The 5,052-nt window shown below is 38.4% G+C and overlaps 1 long non-coding RNA gene across 1 annotated transcript; it reads right to left on the bottom strand.

Annotated features, from left to right (window-relative positions):
- Window positions 1–690: 690 nt before the first annotated feature.
- Window positions 691–2,199, bottom strand: LOC138024919 (uncharacterized). The gene is made up of 3 exons (XR_011127097.1): window positions 2,087–2,199; window positions 1,710–1,778; window positions 691–1,590 (listed from the first exon to the last, which is right to left on the bottom strand). It is a non-coding gene; the product is annotated as an uncharacterized lncRNA (long non-coding RNA).
- Window positions 2,200–5,052: the final 2,853 nt, after the last annotated feature.

A 5,052-nucleotide genomic window follows, 5' to 3' on the forward strand; every position in this document is an offset into this window, starting at 1 on the left:
AGAGCAAGGAACAATTGAAAAAAATAGGTCACGTGACATGATAAACATCCAAATATTTTAAAAGGTAAATACGGAGTACCACATTAAAAGGCCGCATTCGGTAGGCACAGTTGTACTAAACGTGTTAATGCCAAACGTTTTCAGAATTTTGAAGTATAAATGTTCCCCATTTTTGAATAAAGGATATAAACGTAGTAATTTGCTTTAGGGTCACGTGATCAAAATGCGATGCAAAATATTTTGATAAATTAATAACAGCGATAAAAACTTTCTGCTAAGTTTCATGGACATTGGACAAATACTTCCCTTCAAATAGAAATATGCATACTAATTAGATTGGTCAGGCCTTAATACACATGAGAAAAGTATTTATTTTTACTCTCGCTATCATTGATTGACAAATGTTACCCCGGTTAAGGAAATGGAGAGATGACTATTTATGGATGGTGAATCGTGGATACTCGGAAAAAGTACGAGTGCTCTTTCCGGAGATTCGAAGGCTTCCGATTACAAGCTTGTTCGTGGGAGCCTGGTCATAAAACTAGGTTCTGGTAAGAATTGTCATGCTATACTGTTAGCATTCTCGCTGTAATTTCATCCCTAGCAGTAGGGCGGAACAATAGTAATCAAACCTACTTTAATGACCAAAATCCCACGAGTCTTCAATGATCAGTCGTCGAGGATCCGAGCTTGTAATCAGGAGGTCGTAGTTTCACTCGGGTTCGCTCGGACATTTTCCGAGTTCCCCCGAGTTACAATCACAGAAAAACATCCCTATTTGTATTTATTGTTATATTTAAAGAGCCGACGGTTTACACTATATGGATTTTAGTAACACCGACAAAAAGAGTATTTTAACGATCTTTAGTTTTATCACCGAATAACAGATTTGAACTGTTAACTTTCCACGTATCGATCGGTACCATGACCATAAAATTGTCAAACATGTTGTCACACGAGCCGTGCGATAAGAGTATGTGGGCAACATTAAAGCTATACACCAAGCGATCAGTTACAAAAAATATGATTGGATAGAAGCAAAGATCGTCAAACGCCCAAATTGCGCAAACAATTGCAATGCATGCATTTTGAAACAACAACGCTCGTTTTGCGACTCATTTGAGGTGATAAGATCCAAATACACTGAGTCAGGAAACAAAATATCAAACTGCTTAATCAAACCCACTGATCGCTTAATGTTGAAATGGTGACTATGAAAATTAATCCTATGTCATCTCTGCTGTGCTACTCCGATCTAATGCAACAACTTTAAACTTTGACCGCGGAATAGTCATTTGAGGATAAAAAGAGTCTTCTTTCCACTTTGAAGCTCACGCCATGTTCGTCGTCGTGCGTGCAATCCAAGAATACAATCCCATTAACACAAAGACAACCTGATAAGCTCGCTCCAGTGAAAGTAAAACGAAATCGATTGTAAGGAAACTTTGCAAAATAGCCACCATTTCTAAAGAATTAGTAAACTCTAGAGCTCTTATCTTTGTCGAATCAATTTCCTCCTGATTCTTCGATTCACATCTTCCTTCATTTGCTGTTTCTTTTTGTGTCCATTCTCTGTCCATTGGTACTGACCTTAAATATAAATAAATTGAGGATAGGTGAGACTAGTTTAAAGAAGAAGCGTCTATTTTAGTAAACAGATTAGTACTATTTAATAATTGTTCATGCAGCTGATGCAGGTAAATGTTTACCTTAAACGACTTTGTCTTCAAAACTTTCCCTTCTCTTTCCGAAGAACCTGAAGTCGTTCGGTTTCCGACCTGCGAACAATACCAGAACAATACATTAGTTAAAGTTCACAAGTTTTGTTATCTTAAATTTTCTAAGTTACAATTTGTCTTCGAGAGACTTTGAAATATATTTTCTTAAGCGCTGGTGAAGTTATTCAAAACACTTCACCATGGCTAAAGTAGTTTCTTCTTCGTTAAATTGGTCAACGAATAAGTTTTAATTCTCGAAAGAATTACGACAAATAAGTCCAGCAACAAGCTAAGCACATTCTAGAAACGTAATTCGCTGTACATAAACTTCTCTTAAGGCTTAAGAAAGTAACCATGCGAAAACTTACCATGTTTGAATAAGCGGGACAAATAGACTTGCCTCCTCCGTCTTGGTCCAAACAGCGGCAAAAGAGTACCGTTTCAAAGACAAACCATGAAGCAGAAACGCAGCACATCTTGCCAACGTGACAGCAACTGTAAAATGGGCGAAATTTTGCGACGTTGTATGAATATGGATTAGATTGTCCAGAACCAATCACTGATAAGAACGTCATTAATATGAAAAGGGCGTTCTTGTCCGCGCATTTTAATGCAAATTGCAAGAACCGGAAAGGAAAAGAACAGAAAGCAAATTACTTTTTTATCAGAGTTGTTGTATTACTAAAATGTTTTCCTAATTTTCGGACAGTATCCCACCTGCAGAAGCTACAGTTTATTACGCAAAAAACAAAACAAGACAAAAATCCTACGGGATAAAAAGACATTACATCGGCAAAGAATCGAATAGGATTCGATACCGCTGAATTTGAACTAAGCGGGATCCTGCTCTAACCATTGAGCTATGACAGCATATACTTAAGAGAAGTAGAAAATTTCTCATTCCCACAAGTGCGTATGATTCACGAAATAGGAACTAGAAGGCGATCTTTCATCAAACGACTCCATTATTAAAATGTTTTTCTCATTTGCGCATAATTTGTTAGCTTGAGGTGCAGAAAAAAACAGCCAACTTAAGCAAAACAAAGCAAAACACTTAACAAAAAAAAAACAGCAACGGCCAGGAATCGATTTCAAAAAAAAAACCTGCTAAGTTTGAATTGGGCGGGGTGCTCTAACCAATGAGCTATCTCGGCCGATGCTCGAACAAAATAGAAATTTCTCCACACCACAAGTTCCTCCCATTGAAGTAAGAGAGGCTAGAAATCGTTTTTTTTTTTTTCAAACAAACGGATAAACTACTAAAACGATTTAAACATTTGCGAAAAATTTTCCAGTTCATGACGCGTAAGCGCCAGCTTATTAAAGAAAACAAAGATAAAAACTTAAGAAATAATAAAAAAACACAGCATCGGCTAGGAATCGATTTGAATTCGAACCCGCTAAGTTTGAATTGGGCGGGGTGCTCTAACCACTGAGCTATCCCGGCCGATGCTGGAGTTAACTTGTAAATTTCTCAATTTTATAAGTGCGTCCGAATGACGTAACAGGAGCAAGAAAGCGTTCCTTTTATCAAACAACTATTTTCCTAAAATGTTTTCTATGTTTGCGCACAGTTTGCCAGCATTAGGTTCACTAAGAAATGACAGCTAATCAAGCAAAACAAAACAAGAAAAATGTCAGGAGGTAAAAAACACAGCATCGGCCAGGAATCGATTTGAATTCGAAACCCGCTAAGTTTGAATTGGGCGGGGTGCTCTAACCACTGAGCTATCCCGGCCGATGCTGGAGTTAAGTTGTAAATTTGGCAATTTTATAAGTGCGTCCGAATGACGTAACAGGAGCAAGAAAGCGTTCCTTTTATCAAACAACTATTTTCCTAAAACGTTTTCTATGTTTGCGCACAGTTTGCCAGCATTAGGTTCACTAAGAAATGACAGCTAATCAAGCAAAACAAAAAAAGAAAAATGTCAGGAGGTAAAAAACACAGCATCGGCCAGGAATCGATTTGAATTCAAAACCCACTAAGTTTGAAATGGGCGGGGTGCTCTAACCACTGAGCTATCCCGGCCGATGCTGGAGTTAAGTTGTAAATTTGGCAATTTTATAAGTGCGTCCGAATGACGTAACAGGAGCAAGAAAGCGTTCCTTTTATCAAACAACTATTTTCCTAAAACGTTTTCTATGTTTGCGCACAGTTTGCCAGCATTAGGTTCACTAAGAAATGACAGCTAATCAAGCAAAACAAAAAAAGAAAAATGTCAGGAGGTAAAAAACACAGCATCGGCCAGGAATCGATTTGAATTCGAAACCCGCTAAGTTTGAATTGGGCGGGGTGCTCTAACCACTGAGCTATCCCGGCCGATGCTGGAGTTAAACTGTAAATTTCTCAATTTTATAAGTGCGTCTGAGTGACGTAACAGCAGCAAGAAAGCGTTCTTTTCATCAAACGAGTATTTTACTAAAATGTTTTCTATGTTTGCGCACAGTTTGCCAGCATTAGGTTCACTAAGAAATGACAGCTAATCAAGCAAAACAAAACAAGAAAAATGTCAGGAGGTAAAAAACACAGCATCGGCCAGGAATCGATTTGAATTCGAAACCCGCTAAGTTTGAATTGGGCGGGGTGCTCTAACCACTGAGCTATCTTGGCCGATGCTGGAGTTAAGTTGTAAATTTGGCAATTTTATAAGTGCGTCCGAATGACGTAACAGGAGCAAGAAAGCGTTCCTTTTATCAAACAACTATTTTCCTAAAATGTTTTCTATGTTTGCGCACAGTTTGCCAGCATTAGGTTCACTAAGAAATGACAGCTAATCAAGCAAAACAAAACAAGAAAAATGTCAGGAGGTAAAAAACACAGCATCGGCCAGGAATCGATTTGAATTCGAAACCCGCTAAGTTTGAATTGGGCGGGGTGCTCTAACCACTGAGCTATCCCGGCCGATGCTGGAGTTAAGTTGTAAATTTGGCAATTTTATAAGTGCGTCCGAATGACGTAACAGGAGCAAGAAAGCGTTCCTTTTATCAAACAACTATTTTCCTAAAACGTTTTCTATGTTTGCGCACAGTTTGCCAGCATTAGGTTCACTAAGAAATGACAGCTAATCAAGCAAAACAAAACAAGAAAAATGTCAGGAGGTAAAAAACACAGCATCGGCCAGGAATCGATTTGAATTCGAAACCCGCTAAGTTTGAATTGGGCGGGGTGCTCTAACCACTGAGCTATCCCGGCCGATGCTGGAGTTAAATTGTAAATTACTCAATTTTATAAGTGCCTCCGATTGACGTAACAGCAGCAAGAAAGCGTTCGTTTTATTAAACGACCATTTTCCTAAAATGTTTTCCATGTTTGCGCACAGTTTGCCAGCATAAG

This window comes from Montipora capricornis, chromosome 11 (genome assembly GCF_036669925.1).
Source record: "Montipora capricornis isolate CH-2021 chromosome 11, ASM3666992v2, whole genome shotgun sequence".
Taxonomy (NCBI): domain Eukaryota; kingdom Metazoa; phylum Cnidaria; class Anthozoa; order Scleractinia; family Acroporidae; genus Montipora; species Montipora capricornis.